The sequence below is a fragment of the Canis aureus genome, chromosome 25, assembly GCF_053574225.1.
Source record: "Canis aureus isolate CA01 chromosome 25, VMU_Caureus_v.1.0, whole genome shotgun sequence".
Classification (NCBI taxonomy): domain Eukaryota; kingdom Metazoa; phylum Chordata; class Mammalia; order Carnivora; family Canidae; genus Canis; species Canis aureus.
In genome coordinates this window covers 36543768-36560688 of record NC_135635.1, presented here as the reverse complement: position 1 = coordinate 36560688, position 16921 = coordinate 36543768, and the positions used below count along the sequence as shown (strand labels likewise).

The following is a 16921-nucleotide window of genomic DNA, read 5'->3' as shown; positions in this document are numbered from 1 at the left end:
AAAAGGAAGACTGTGGGCAGCTGGGGTGGCTCAGCGTTTTGGCGCTGCCTTCACCCCAGGGTGTAATCCTGGAGACCCAGGATCGAGTCCCATGCCAGGTTCCCTGCACAGAGCCTGCTTCTCCCTCTGCCTGTGTCTCTGCCTCTCTCTTTCTCTCTGTGTCTCTCATGAATAAATAAATAAAATATTTTTTAAAATAAAAAAAATTGAAAAGGAATACTGTTATAAATGTAAGACCTGTGTAGCTGCCTTCTCAAGAAGCTGTACGGAGAAGAGCCACTTAAAGTTAAGAAGGAAGAAATGATAAACATACATTTAGCTGAGAGCTGATTGTGTAGTATGTATAATAGAACAACTCATGGAAGCCCCCAATGGATCAATGCCCAAACATCCAAGAGCATCAGCAATAGTATGAATGAATACATTGTAGTAGAATCAGGCAATGGAACAGAAATGAGTTTGGACAATTTATAACTTCATGTAACTATGTGGATATATCCCACAAGTTTAGATTCCTCTGAAAGAGCCAAGAAAGAAAAAATACATACTGTTTGATTCCATTTATGTGTTTTTAAAATGCACATAAAAACAGGAACGGGGGCATCTTGCTGTGCAAGACAGTATATACAAGACAACATAGGAAGATTCAGACAGGTGAAGAGAAAGCTGACAGAGCACTCTAGACCTGAGGAAAGACATGAGGGTGAGCACCCTGAAATTTCTCTTTACTTTTCATATCCCAGACTGGTGCCAGAGAGCCTGGAAATGCATATACACCAATGGGAACAGATAAGAGATCCAAAAATGTTTTTTGATCCCAATCAAAATAATGGAGAATAGTCATGCTAGAAGGAAAGAAAATTTTTAGACACTATATGCATTATTCCAACTAAAAACCACTGACTGTCTGGCAAAACTATCACTCAGAAATTCAGGGGGAAATCAAGACATACTCTACTAAAGGAAAACTAAGAAAATGTGTCACCACCCAGACCCACTCTGAAACAACTGCTAAAGGGAATGATCTAAACAGGAATTAAATGATAACAGAAGGACTCTTGGATGATCAGAAAGAAAGAGACAACAAAAGAAAGAATAGAACTATCATTAGTTCTAATGGACTTTCTTTCCTTCACCTCTGGTGTTTTCTAAATTGTTTAATATTTGAAGCAAAATTATCAGTTGAAGCAAAACTATAACATCCATGTGGTTCTTTTCAACATATGTAGAGAAATATTTAAGAAAATTATACTATAAATGGAGCATATTAAGCAGACATAGTAAGGTAAGGCTCTACATTTTACTGAAAATGCTGTGGGTTGTGATAGACTGTGTAGACTATGATATTTGTATATATAACTATATATATAAAGATATCAAATATCCATGTTGCTTATATGAAGCAGATTAAAACATATATGGACATATATATAACTTTCTATTTATAAAATTATTTCTGAAGAAAAGATCTACATGACTAATTATGCCATGATGTAGAAAAGTATGACCTTCACTTTTATCTCACAGCATCATACACGTGGCATTATAAAAAATAAATTCCAATTGGATCATAAACCATAATTAAAAGTTAAAAAATAAAGAAATGAAGAAAAATGTAGACCCAGGAAGGTAATACAGAAAATTATATTTATGAACTTTCACTAACTTCTGAAACAGATCCAAAATAACCAGTAACACCCAAAATGAGGAACTGGACCATGATAACATTAAAATTCTGATCATTAAAAAAATTAAAATAAAGAAAATAAAATTCTGATCATTAAAAGACTCCAGTAGGGGAGTAAAAAAGCACGTCATAACTATCTCCATTTCATAAACTCAAAAAAGTTCTCATATCTAAAATATGACAAAGACTAAGAAAAGACAATACCATCTAGGAGAAATGAACAAAAGACCCACTCCAGCACTTCTCATTCTCACAGAGGAGAATATCTTAATGTTTTACAGTCCAGAAAACAATGATATTGCTATTTAACCACAAGAACTTATTGTATTAATTTTTCTGAGACTACTGAGTTTTGGATAGAGAGATTATTTTGTACAATAGTCTCTGAAGACAAAGGAATAAATTAGAAGCAACGACAGAAAGCAATTTGGGGAATCTCCAAACCTGTATACATCATCTAGAAAAGTATAGGGATAATTTAATATATTGAAAGATAGACACATATCTATGACCATGTAATTTCATACTAATGCTTAGAGGAAAATGTATTATAATAATATATAAATGCAATTATACTGTATTTATATTTTAGTATTTTATTATGACAAATACAATCATTATATTCCATAAATATACTGTACTATATTCTATGTGGTTATGTATAATAAATTATTATAAATAGGACTTGCAGAAAAAGACATATAAAGACACTGGGTAGGGTCAATTGTTTAAGCACCTGACGCTTGTTTTCAGCAAAGGTCATGAGCTCAGAGTTATGAGATCCAGCCCTGCATTGGCTGCATGCTCAGCACAGAGTCAGCTTGAAATTCTCTATCTCTCCTTCTCCATCTGCCCCTCCCCCTGTGCTCTCCCTGTAAAATAAATAAATATATTTTTAAAAAGACATAGAAAAGGCTTTTCATAAAATATTTATCATAATATCCATATAAGAAAAAGGAATACATTTCTGGGAATATATTTAAAGCTGTTATATTCTTATAAGATAGCAGTGAAAATTCACAAAATATAGACAAATGTGATAATACAGATGGATTACAAATATTATATGAGTGAAAGGAAATACACATAAAAATATATGCTGCATTATTCCATTGATATAAATTTCAAAAATAGCAAAGATATTTCATAATATTAAAATTTGCAGGGCCGATGAAGGCTCCAAACTTCTCTTTCATGCTCTGATTTACAATTATGTGGTTCCCACTACTTTGTGATCAAGCTACACAATCATATGTTTGGTTGCCTTGATGTGTGATAAAATTAAATAGTAAACGTAGGTATTTCATTCAAAAGAGCATTTATAGAAGTATGATTTTCTATGAAAAGGAAGAACTATAAATTATCAAATGTACATTAAAGGTACAAAAATATAAATAAAATATGATAGGATTAAACTATGGAATATTAAAAGATTCTATAATAAACTAGAAATATGTACAAAAATATGGACATATTCTACAAATATAATATTAGCTGATAAACTTTTAATAAAATGCAGGAAACGTTTGAAATCTTACCATTTCCTCTTTCTCATCTATGTAGAGCAGAGTTCTTAGAAGCACAGGACAAGAAACTCTCATTCCATGGTTTTCTTTCAGTGCTAATGTAATAGCAATTGTTGGAGTATGTAAACCAATATTTTGGACAATGACCACAGTGATAAGCTAAAGAAAGATTATGAGATATTATCGTAAAAGCTTTGAATATTAAAGCATGTAAATTTACAATTTGCATATGTATAGAAATGTGTATATAACATATTCATGTACCCTCACAAGCTGGTAAAAATAAAACAAAATGCAAACATACTCCCAGAAGAGTCAGGCTTTGATTCCCTAATTTATGTGTCCATATGAAGCAAACACACAAAACTGTCCATTTCTACACGTCCTTTCAGTCACTGAACAACGCCAAGTTTTTGGAATTGTTCAGTGTGTTAGTTTTTATCATATTATAGCAGGAAGGAATTTGAGGCAATGGGTAGCAATAGGAATGGTGGTTTTTTTTTCTTTTTCTTTTTTTTAGGATGGTGATTTTAAAATAGAATTTCTTCATACTGTTGCATAAGAAGGAATACTCTTTATTATCATTACTTATTAATATACATTATCTGTATTTTATAATTTATGTCTCCCCTCTAACTCTATTATGATTTTGTACAGCCTAGAAGGAGACAAAATATAAACTATGTTAATATCACAATTATGGAAATCATTACATACCTTTCTGGATTTTGAAACTGGATACAAATTGTTCTGCAGTGGCATTTCACTACCTAAAAATATAAATTAATCCTTGAAACAATTTTAGGTTTTCTGTTTGAAACTCGGTGGACCTTTTAAGATTAGAACATTCTGGAATAAAATTGATTTACCAAGATCAGTTAACAAGATCATGAAACTTTGAGGGCAAATCAACTCAAACACTTAAACAACCAAACTTCAGCATGTCTTACAGTATTTCCTTTAACCAGTCTCAAGAATTAAATTCTGGGGGGAGGGGCAAGATGGCAGAAGAGTAGGGTCCCCAAGTCACCTGTCCCCAAAAAAATACCTAGATAACCTTCAAATCATCCTGAAAATCTACGAATTCGGCCTAAGATTTAAAGAGAGACCAGCTGGAATGCTACAGTGAGAAGAGTTCGCGCATCTATCAAGGTAGGAAGACGGGGAAAAAGAAATAAAGAAACAAAAGGCCTCCAAGGGGGAGGGGCCCCGCGAGGAGCCGGGCTGAGGCCGGGGCGAGTGTCCCCAGGACAGGAGAGCCCCGTCCCGGAGAAGCAGGAGCTGCACCGACCTTCCCGGGCGGAAAGGGGCTCGCGGGGAGGTGGAGCAGGACCCAGGAGGGCGGGGATGCCCTCGGGCTCCCGGGGACACTAACAGACACCTGCGCCCGGGAGAGTGCGCCGAGCTCCCTAAGGGCTGCAGCGCGCACGGAGGGACCCGGAGCAGCTCGGGGGGGCTCGGGGGCGGCTCCGCGGAGGGGGCTGCGGGGCGGGAGCAGCTGGGGGGGCCTCGGGGGCGGCTCCGCGGAGGGGGCTGCGGGGCGGGAGCAGCTCGGGGGGCTCGGGGGCGGCTCCGCGGACGGGGCTGCGGGGCGGGAGCAGATGGGGGGGCTCGGGGGCGGCTCCTCGGAGGGGGCTGCGGGGCGGGAGCAGCTGGGGGGGCCTCGGGGGCGGCTCCGCGGAGGGGGCTGTGGGGCGGGAGCAGCTCGGGGGGCTCGGGGGCGGCTCCGCGGAGGGGGCTGCGGGGCGGGAGCGTGAATCCACCAGCGCAGGCTCCGGAGCACAGGGCGCCGGGACACAGCCCAGGATCCGGCCTCCCCCGGGACAGGCAGAGGCCCGGAGGGCCCAGGACAGCGAGGACGCTCCTGCCCCGAGCTGAGCAGATCAGCGGCCCCGCCCTGAGCCTCCAGGCCCTGCAGACGGAGAGCTCCGGAGTTACTGCGGGAGCTGAATCCAGGGCTCCAGAGCTGGCCCCGTCACTGGGGCTGTTCCTCTTGGGGCCTCACGGTGTAAACAACCCCCACTGAGCCCTGTACCAGGCAGAGGGCAGAGCAGCTCCCCCTACTGCTAACACCTGAAAATCAGCACAGCAGGCCCCTCCCCCAGAAGACCAGCTAGACGGACAGGGGAAAAACAAATTATTGACCAAGCAGCACTGGAAAGTTCCAGGGACTTACAGTATACAGAAACAGAGGATACTCCCCCTTGTGGTTTTTGTTGTTGTTGTTGTTGTTCTTTTTGATTTCTGTTTGCTTCCCCCACCCCCCTTTTTTCCCCTTTGTTTTTCTTAACTGATACCAAAAGATTGGGATATTCTCTGCATATTCTCAGACCATAATGCCTTGAAATTAGAACTAAATCACAACAAGAAATTTGGAAGGACTTCAAACACATGGAGGTTAAGGAACATCTTGCTAAAAGATGAAAGGGTCAACCAGGAAATTAAGAAAGATTTAAAATGATTCATGGAAACTAATGAGAATGAAGATACAACCGTTCAAAATCTTTAGGATGCAGCAAAAGCAGTCCTGAGGGGGAAATACATCGCAATACAAGAATCCATCCAAAAAGTGGAAAGAACTCAAATACAAAAGCTAACCTTAGACCTAAAGGAGCTAGAGAAAAAACAGCAAATAGATCCTACACCCAGTAGAAGAAGAGAGTTAATAAAGATTCGAGCAGAACTCAACGAAATCGAGACCAGAAGAACAGTGGAACAGATCAACAAAACCAGGAGTTGGTTCTTTGAAAGAATTAATAAGATACATAAACCATTAGCCAGCCTTATTAAAAAGAAGAGAGAGAAGACTCAAAGTAATAAAATCATGAATGAGAAAGGAGAGATCACTACCAACACCAAGGAAATACAAATGATTTTAAAAACATTATGAACAGCTATACGCCAATAAATTAGGCAATCTAGAAGAAATGGACGCATACCTGGAAAGCCACAAACTACCAAAACTGGAACAGGAAGAAATAGAAAACCTGAACAGGCCAATAACCAGGGAGGAAATTGAAGCAGTCATCAAAAACCTCCCAAGACACAAAAGTCCAGGGCCAGATGGCTTCCCCGGTGAATTCTATCAAACTTTTAAAGAAGAAACCATACCTATTCTCCTAAAGCTGTTCAGAAAGATAGAGAGAGATGGAGTACTTTCTAACTCGTTCTATGAGGCCAGCATCACCTTAATTCCAAAACCAAAGACCCCACCAAAAAGGAGAATTATAGACCAATATGCCTGATGAACATGGATGCAAAAATTCTCAACAAGATACTAGCCAATAGGATACAACAATACATTAAGAAAATTATTAACCATGACCAAGTAGGATTTATTCCCGAGACACAAGGCTTGTTCAACACTCGTAAAACAATGAATGTGATTCATCATATCCGCAAGAGAAAGACCAAGAACCATAGGATCCTCTCAATAGATGCAGAGAAAGCATTTGACAAAATACAGCATCCATTCCTGATCAAAACTCTTCAGAGTGTAGGGATAGAGGGAACATTCCTCGACATCTTAAAAGCCATCTATGAAAAGCCCACAGCAAATATCATTCTCAATGGGGAAGCACTGGGAGCCTTTCCCCTAAGATCAGGGACAAGACATGGATGTCCACTCTTACCACTGTTATTCAACATAGTACTAGAAGTCCTAGCCTCAGCAATGAGGCAACAAAAAGAAAAAAAAAAAGGCATTCAAATTGGCAAAGAAGAAGTCAAACTCTCCCTCTTAGCTGGTGACATGATACTCTACATAGAAAACCCAAACGACTCCACCCCAAGATTGCTAGAACTCATACAGCAATTCAGCAGTGTGGCAGGATACAAAATCAATGCCCAGAAATCAGTGGCATTTCTATACACTAACAATGAGACTGAAGAAAGAGAAATTAAGGAGTCAATCCCATTTACAATTGCACCCAAAAGCATAAGATACCTAGGAATAAACCTAACCAAAGAGGTAAAGGATCTATACCCTAAAAACTAGAGAACACTTCTGAAAGAAATTGAGGAAGACACAAAGAGATGGAAAAATATTCCATGCTCATGGATTGGCAGAATTCATATTGTGAAAATATCAATGCTACCCAGGGCAATTTACACGTTTAATGCAATTCCTATCAAAATACCATGGACTTTCTTCAGAGAGTTAGAACAAATTATTTTAAGATTTGTGTGGAATCAGGGATCCCTGGGTGGCGCAGCGGTTTAGCGCCTGCCTTTGGCCCAGGGCGCGATCCTGGAGACCTGGGATCGAATCCCACATCGGGCTCCCGGTGCATGGAGCCTGCTTCTCCCTCTGCCTATGTCTCTGCCTCTCTCTCTCTCTCTCTCTCTCTCTCTCTCTCTGTGTGGCTATCATAAATAAATTTTAAAAAATTAAAAAAAAAAGATTTGTGTGGAATCAGAAAAGACCCTGAATAGCCAGGGGAATTTTAAAAAAGAGAACCATATCTGGGGGCATCACAATGCCAGATTTCAGGTTGTACTACAAAGCTGTGGTCATCAAAACAGTGTTGTAATGGCACAAAAACAGACACATATATCAATGGAACAGAATAGAATCCAGAAGTGGACCCTCAACTTTATGGTCAACTAATATTCGATAAAGGAGGAAAGACTATCCACTGGAAGAAAAACAGTCACTTCAATAAATGGTGCTGGGAAAATTGGACATCCACATGCAGAAGAATGAAACTAGACCACTCTCTTGCACCATACACAAAGATAAACCCAAAATGGATGAAAGATCTAAATGTGAGACAAGTTTCCATCAAAATCTTAGAGGAGAACACAGGCAACACCCTTTTTGAACTTGGCCACAGCAACTTCTTGCAAGATACATCCACAAAGGCAAAAGAAACAAAAGCAAAAACAAAGTATTGGGACTTCATCAAGATAAGAAGCTTTTGTACAGCAAAGAATAGAGTCAACAAAACTAAAAGACAACCTACAGAATGGGAGAAGGTATTTGCAAATGACGTATCAGATAAAGGGCTAGTTTCCAAGATCTATAAAGAACTTATTAAGCTCAACACCAAAGAAACAAACAATCCAATCATGAAATGGGCAAAAGACATGAAGAGAAATCTCACAGAGGAAGACATAGATATGGCCAACATGCACTTGAGAAAATGCTCTGTATCACTTGCCATCAGGGAAATACAAATCAAAACCACAATGAGATACCACCTCAGACCAATGAGAATGGGGCAAATTAACAAGGCAGGAAACAAGAAATGTTGGAGAGGATGCAGAGAAAAGGGAACCCTCTTACACTGTTGCTGGGAATGTGAACTGGTGCAGCCACTCTGGAAAACTGTGTGGAGGTTCCTCAAAGAGTTAAAAATAGACCTGCCCTACGACCCAGCAATTGCACTGTTGGGGATTTACCCCAAAGATACAGATGCAATGAAATACCAGGACACCTGCACCCCGATGTTTCTAGCAGCAATGTCCACAATAGCCAAGCTGTGGAAGGAGCCTCGGTGTCCATCGAAAGATGAATGGATAGAGAAGATGTGGTTTATGTATACAATGGAATATTCCTCAGCCATTAGAAATGACAAACACCCACCATTTGCTTCGACGTGGATGGAACTTGAGGGTATTATGCTGAGTGAAATAAGTCACTCGGAGAAGGACAAACATTATATGTTCTCATTTATTTGGGGAATATAAATAATAGTGAAAGGGAATAGAAGGGAAGGGAGAAGAAATGGGTAGGAAATATCAGAAAGGGAGACAGAAAATGAAGACTCCTAACTCTTGGAAATGATCTAGGGGTGGTAGAAGGGTAAGAGGGTAGGGGGTGGGGAGAATGGGTTATGGGCACTGAGGGGGCACTTGACGGGATGAGCACTGGGTGTTATTCTGTATGTTGGCAAATTGAACACCAATAAAAAATAAATTTATTATTAAAAAATTCTGTTTCTCAATTATATATATAGAATTATACATATATTTATATATTTATTTTATATATATTTATATATATGTTCTATGATCATTGTTATTTATACTTTTGAGAAATTCAGAATAAGTATTCTACATTTAGTCTAAATGCATTATGAAAAGGAAGCTTCCTTCCATAATACTTGAAATGTTTAGAGGCACTGACAATCACTAAAATGAAAAGATCACTTATAATTGGTCAAAGATTACTCACAGGGAATAGAACCTATCATTCTTGCTACAACCAATATCAAGACAAGGCAGATAATTGCTAAAAGCCCAGCAACAAGCTTCTCTAGAGATGATGGCAAATCTGTGGGGAGAGAAATGAAACACTGATAATGGATGTATGGATAGAGGCCACAGTTTAGACAGTTTACACCCAAGAGAATCAAAGATGCAGAGAAATCATATGCATAAACATGGACCCCAAGCCCATATCTCCCATTGTTATCTTCTCTTTTTTTTATTTTTATTTATTTATTTATGATAGGCACACAGTGAGAGAGAAAGAGGCAGAGACATAGGCAGAGGGAGAAGCAGGCTCCATGCACCGGGAGCCCGATGTGGGATTCGATCCTGGGTCTCCAGGATCGCGCCCTGGGCCAAAGGCAGGAGCTAAACCGCTGCGCCACCCAGGGATCCCTGTTATCTTCTCTTAAGATATGCCATGGCATAATACTTCATGAATTCTTGGTCAGACTATGAATTACAACAATACCTGAGTAAAGTTAATCCTCAGATTGCAATAATAATACCATATTCCAACTTCAAGCTCTGTTCCTCACAAATGAAAAATCTGTGAGATCATTCTCTACTATTTTCCCCACAGCTCTGAACTCCAAGTGCTCATCCTGAACAGTTATACTGTGTGCCTTCCAGGGTGCTTTATTTTTTGCAGTGGTAGTTCCTGTCATTCCTTTGAAGATCCTCAGATGCATTTTGAAGATTTTATTCTGCATAGATTATTTCTTGCTCAGTTACTGAACTATAGTTTTAGTGCCCCTACCTTTCAATTGCTGTCTTCTTGAGTTCTTAACCAGACTTGGTCCTGAGAGGTTTTCAGTTTGGTTATTCATCTCAGCAGCTGAGTAATCTCAGGGACTGTGCTCTATGAAACCTGGACTGATGTAGTTGATAAATGGGGTATATAATGACAAGAGCACTACTAGATCACCCTGGGTGGAGTGTGAGGTAGGCGGTAGCACTCCTTTGCAGTCGAATGATGTAAAAGTCTGGTTCGAATTTCCTCAGAGCTTTAAATTAGTATTTCATCATAGAATAAGTGAGTTTTAAAATGATATTCTATGTTTGCAGTGTATTATTGGTTGTAGCAATTAAAAGCAACAAATTAGTGAGAAATAAAGAAATTCATAAAGAATGATGCCTTTATTAACCCAAGGTCAGATTTGATAGATGCATTTTAAGACTGTTAGAAGAGCTGGGTTAAAACTAAAATGCTGTATTAATGGAAAAGGAGACTAATTTTTTATGACAAATTTTAAAATCCGTGAATGGTTAAAGATTGAGTGCTCTAAAGGTGGGGTAAATTAATGTTAGCATATATAGGAAATTCCTGCAGTAAATTAGTTTTATTTGGTGACTTAGATTTACTTAACAAAAGGGTATGAGGTCTTATTAAATGACCTTTGTATTGATAATTGTAGATTTCTGGAAATCACTAAATTTTAAAGAAATATTGTATATGGTGAAAAGCGCCACATGGCACACTAAACTAATCCAAAACCTAAACAGTACTGAAAATAATCAAACAAAAACAACAGAAAAGATGTCTAAAAATCCCTACTTGACACCGGAAAATGGTAATTGATAATGGCCAACATATGCAACCGTAAAATGATAAATAAAATCAGAGATCATTTATGGAAGAATACTGTTGATGTGAACTTGCAAAGAACCGATGGCTGTCAAAGGCAGTGAGGGTACCTTTATTGTGTAAGCAATTGTAATAAGTAAAATAATGTAACTTAATAATTTACACTTTAAACTCTGCATTCAATGAGGTCTAGAATGACTTCTGGCTCTCAAATTTGTGACTTTTTACAAGTTAGTATATGAAGAATTATATCTGACCTCCATGATTGCATGATTTTATTTTAAGAACCTATTTTTAAAGGCTTGGCTAAATATTAAAAAATATATGTAATTATATCAATGTTGATGACAAATCCAAATTACTGTTCCTGTCATGCATGATGCTTATGAGATTTCACTTGAAATTATATTAATTTATAACCCCCTATTCCATATGTGTATACACCTGATTACTTCTCTACAGTCAAGAATTTGAATATTTTAAGAAATTCTCTGACATATTTCTGATATTTTTTCCGGTAGGGTACCCTGAATTGCTGGAATAGAGATTAGCAGAATTCTCTGTGGTTTGATTGCATAGAGCTGTGCCTCAGGGGCATCCCATCCAGCATTTGTATCTCCCACTAAATGAGGTGGCTAGGAGAGACACAGAGCAGTAGTGACACATACCTTCTGCTGGCCTGACAGTCGTGCATCTTTCAGTGGGAGACCAGGTTATTCTTGTAAACAGTTAATATCTGTGGTCTTCACAGACTACCAGCTCTCAAAGAGTTCAAAGTGAAGCAATAGTAGAAAAAATAGGTACTTTATCAATGTGTCACTTAAAATTTGAACAGGAAATTCTTACACTTGGACTGTTTTGAAGACACTTTATTTCATCACCCACTTCCAGAATGTCCAATACTTTCAGCTCATACTGTGGCATTTAATTGACATGTGCCTCTGAGGAATTTTTATGTTCTAAAAGATATTGGGGTCAGAGACTTGACCACCCCGGCTATTAACTTGCTTTTATCTCAGTCACAAATGCTGAGAACCAAAAATTCAGTGTCTTAGCTTTTTTGTTCTATTTATTTTTACATGGGTTGCTAAATCTTGGCATTACATAGTTCTTTCCTTTATAATCTTCTCATTATGTAATTTACATTTTAATAAGAATAATCTGAAACCATAATCCCATTAGCAGTTGGTATTTAATGATATTCATCTCTAACTATTCTGAAGAATTACTATATTTTCAACTTTATAGCAGCCATTACTACTGTCATCATTCCTAAACTTTTTATCTCAATTTCTGTCCTAGTTCTTAAGATTCCTGCATTTTATTTTATTATTCATAAGTTAGTTATTTAAATTTCATGTGATAAAAAATGACTCTTGAAGGTTAAAACATTAGACAATATTGAACTATATCACCATGGCAGAGATTATAATATTAAATAACTACTTATTGCATTATTCATTGATTCACATCCAGATAGAACCAATTGTCTCTATTTAAATAGTAATATATGTTGTAAATGACAAAACCCAATTCTAACTATGTAGGGGAAACAAATGCAATTTTGAAGCATTACTGTTAACCCAAAAATGGGAGGGCAGAAAAGGTATATTTTTTAAAAAACAAGTTAACAACATACGAACACCAAAAAATTAAGGGGCACTTGGGTGGCTCAGTTGGCTAAGCAACAGACTTTGTTGCTCAAGATCTCAAGAGTCCTGGGATTGAGCCACAAGTCAGGCCTCCTGCTTAGTGGGGTGCCTGCTTCTCCCTCAGCCTTTCCCCCTACTTGTGCTGTCTTTCACTATCTCTTTCTCATTCTCTCAAATAAATAAAATCTTAAAAAAAGAGAAAAACTTTATATTATCTTGTTTCATTAAATGCCATTCTTTTCAATATTCTTCATCTTGTATCAAGAATTAGGGTGATGTGTACCTATAATTCTTAAAGAACTTAAAAACAGAAAAAATCATCATCTAGCAATCCCAATTCTGGGGATATCATATCTCCTTTTATTGCCTTTTGCTTATTGAATTTAATAGATATTATATTTGTTACACATGAAGGTTTGTGGCAACTGTGTGTGGAACAAGTGTATCACCACCATTTTTCTAACAGCATTCACTCACTTCATGTGTCTGTGTCACATTTTGGTAAAAATCGCAATATTTCAAACTTTCCATTATTATATATTTGTTACTGTGATCTTTGACAAATGATTATAACTCGCTTAAAACTCAGGTGATGGTGAGCATTTTTCAGCAATAAAGTAATTTTTAGTTAATATAAGTACTTTATTTTCTTAAGACATAGTGCTCCTCCATAATGCTCCAACACAAAGAATGCTACACTATAGTGTATACATAACTTTCCTCTTCACTGGGAAACCAAAAAAATTTATATGACTGGTTTATTGTGACGCTCACTTTATTACGCTTATGCAGTATATACCTAAAGGAAAAGATATATATATATATGTGTATATATATATATATATTCCTACCCTCATGTTTATTTCAGTATTAGTCATGGTAGCTATGGTAAAGAAACACCCTAAGTGTCTAGGCACAGTGGAATACATACAATACATACATACAATAGGTTACTATTCAGAAATGGAAAAAAGAATCTTGTCATTTGACTTTTTTGTTTGTTTGGATTTTTTAATTTAATTTAATTTAACTTTATTTTTTTGTTTCAGGTATAGAGTTCAGTGAATCACTATTTACATAAAACACACAGTGTTCATCACTAATCACCTCCTTAATTACCATCACCTATTTAGCCCATCCCCTGCCCTTGTCCCACCCAGTAACCTTTGGTTTGTTCTCTATAGTTAAGAGTATGTTTCATGGTTTGCCTCTGTTTTCCCCCCTTTCATTCAATTGTTTTGTTCCTTAACTCTCATATATATGTGGAATCATACAGTATTTGTCTTTCTCTGATTGACCTATTTCATTTAATATAATATTCTCTAGCTTCATCCAAGTCATTTCCAAAGGTAAGATTTCATTCTTTTTGATGGCTAATATTCCACTTAACATATGTAACACGTCTTCTTTATGCATTTATCAGTCAATGGAGATTTGCATTCTTTTCATAGTTTTGCTATTTTGAATAATGCTAGTGTAAACTTTGGAGTGCATGTATCCTTTCAAAACAATATTTTTGTATCCTATGGGTAAATATCTAGTAGTGCAATTGTTGGATTATAGGGTAGTTCTATTTTTAACTTTGTGAGAAATCCCCATACTGTTTTCCAGAGTGGCTGCACCAGATTACATCCTCAGCACCAGTACAAGAGTCTTACCTTTCTGTGCTTCTTCATAAGCACCTGTTGTTTCCTGTCTTGTTGATCTTAGCCATTCTGACAGGTGTGAGGTGATGTCTCAGTGTACTTTTGACTTGCATTTCCCTGATGATGAGGGATGTTGAGCCTCTTTTCATGTCAGCCTCTGGATAACATCTTTGGACAAATGTCTATTCATGTCTACTACCTATTTTTTAACTGGATTATTTATTTTCTAAGTGTTGAGTTTTATAACTACTTATATATTTCAAATGGTATTCTTTTAGCAGAGATGTCATTTGCAAATGTCCTTTCCCATTTCATAGGTTGTGTTTTAGTTTTATTGATTACTTCCTTTGATGTGCAGTTTTTTATCTTGATGAAGTCCCAATAGTTTATTTTTGACTCTGTTTCCCTTGCCCCTCAGGAGACATTGCTACCACCAATGTCAAAGAGATTACCATCTGTGTTTTCCTCTAGGATTTTGATGATTTCATCTCACATTTAGAACTTTCATCCATTTTGAACCTATTTCTGTGTATGGTGTAAGGAAGTAATCCAGTTTCATTCTTTGCAAGTGGCTTACCAGTTTTCCCAACACCATTTATTGAAGACATTATTTTTTTCCATTAGATATACTTTCCTGCTTTGTCCAAGATTAGTTGACCATAGAGCTGTGGGTCTATTTCTGAGTTTCCTGTTCTGTTCTATTGGTTTATGTGTCTGTTTTTGTGCCAGTATTATATTACTGTCTTTTGACCACAGCTTTGTAATATAGCTTGAAGTATGGAATTGGGATGCCTCCAGCTTTGCTTTCCTTTTAAAGATTGTTTGACTGTTGGATGTCTTTTGGAAACCATACACATTTTAGGACTGTTTGTTTTAACTCTGTGAAAAATGCTGTTAGCATTTTGATAGCATTACATTAAATGTGTCCATTTCTTTGGTTAATATAGACATTTTAAGATGTTTGTTCTTCCAAAACATGAACATGGAATGTTTTTCCATTTCTTTGTATTGTCCTCAATTTCTTTCATTAGTGTTTTATAGTTTCGGAATACAGATATTCCACCACTTTGGTTAGTTTTCTTCCTAGGTATCTCATGGTATTAGTGCAGGTGTAAATGGGATTGATTCTTTGATTTTCATTTATGCTGCTTCAGTACTGGAGTGTAGAAATGCAACAGATTTCTGTACATTGAGTTAATATTCTGTGACTTTTCTGAATTCCAGCATCAGTTCTAGCAATTTTTTGGTGTGGTCTTTGCGTTTTCTCTATAGAGTATCATATCATCCGCAAATAGTGAAAGTTTGACTTCATCTCCATTGATTTGGATGAATATATTATCTGACTGATGAGATTAGGACCACCAGTACATGTTTAATAACAATGGTAAGAGTGGATATCTTTTTTTCCCTATCTTGTTCCTGACTGTAGAAAAAAAGTTCTCAGTTTTTCCCCATTGAGGATGATGTTAGCTGTGCTTGTTTCCCATGTGTTCTTATTATGTGGAGTTATCTTCCCTCATCCCTGATTATTGAGAGTTTTTATCATGAATGGGTGTTGTATATTATCAAATACTTTTTCTGCATCTATTGGAAGAATCATATAGTTCTTATCTTTTTTAAAATAATTGTACTGTATTACATTGATTAATTGTGAATATTGAACCACTCTTGGGTCTTAGAAATAAATCCTACATTGTTGTGGTGAATGATTCTTCTAATTATTGTTGGATTTTATTTACTACCATTTTATTGAGAATATTTGCAACCATGTTTGTGGGGACTATTAGCCTATAGTCCTCTTCTATAGTGAAATTTTTGTCTGCTTTGTTATCAGGGGAATGCTGGCCTAATAGAATGAATTTGGAAGTTTTCCTTCCATTTATATTCTTTTTGGAGTTTTTTGGGAAGAATATACCTTAATTCTTCATTAATTGTTTGGCAGAAGTCTCTTTGGGAGCTATCTGGCCCTGCACTTTTGTTTGTTGGGAGATTTTTGATGACTGATTCAATTTCTTTGCTGGTTATTCATCTGCTTGGGTTTTCCATTTCTTCCTCTTTTGGTTATGGTAGTTCATGTTTGTAGGATTTTGTTCATTTTTTCCAGATGTTCTGTTTATTGGTCCATGGTGTTAAATAATATTCTCTTATAATTGCATTTCTGTGGTGTTGGTAGTGAAAAAATCTTGCTCAGATTTTTATCAAAAAGCACAGATACACACACAGTACAAAAAGAGAGATATGTAAAAAGCACAGATACACACACAGTACAAAAAGAGAGATATAACATATTTTTGATCTTGAATTTCCATGGGGATAATGTGTCTGTAAAGACTCCTTGGTGGATTGAGATTGGGGAAGATAATTAAGAAAAGATTTAAAAATGCTGTATTATAGGGTTGTATGCACAATGGAAGGGGGCTCAGATCACCCAGGTTTTTGTGAGTAAGACTGTACCTTCTTTTCAAGAAGTATGAACAGATGAGCAGCATGCTCTGACTATATTTTACTAGTCTCGATTTGGGCCACTAAAATGAAATACAAAAATTAAGAGTAAAACTCAAAATAATTCAGGCAAGAGATGTGGTGGCTTGGACCAAGGCAGAGAATGG

At 37.1% G+C, this 16921-nt stretch overlaps 1 long non-coding RNA gene across 1 annotated transcript; it reads right to left on the bottom strand.

Moving 5' to 3' along the window:
- Positions 1-2333: 2333 nt before the first annotated feature.
- Positions 2334-4162, bottom strand: LOC144297239 (uncharacterized). The gene is made up of 3 exons (XR_013364317.1): positions 3931-4162; positions 3226-3372; positions 2334-2559 (listed from the first exon to the last, which is right to left on the bottom strand). It is a non-coding gene; the product is annotated as an uncharacterized LOC144297239 (long non-coding RNA).
- Between the last annotated feature and the right edge of the window lie 12759 nt (positions 4163-16921).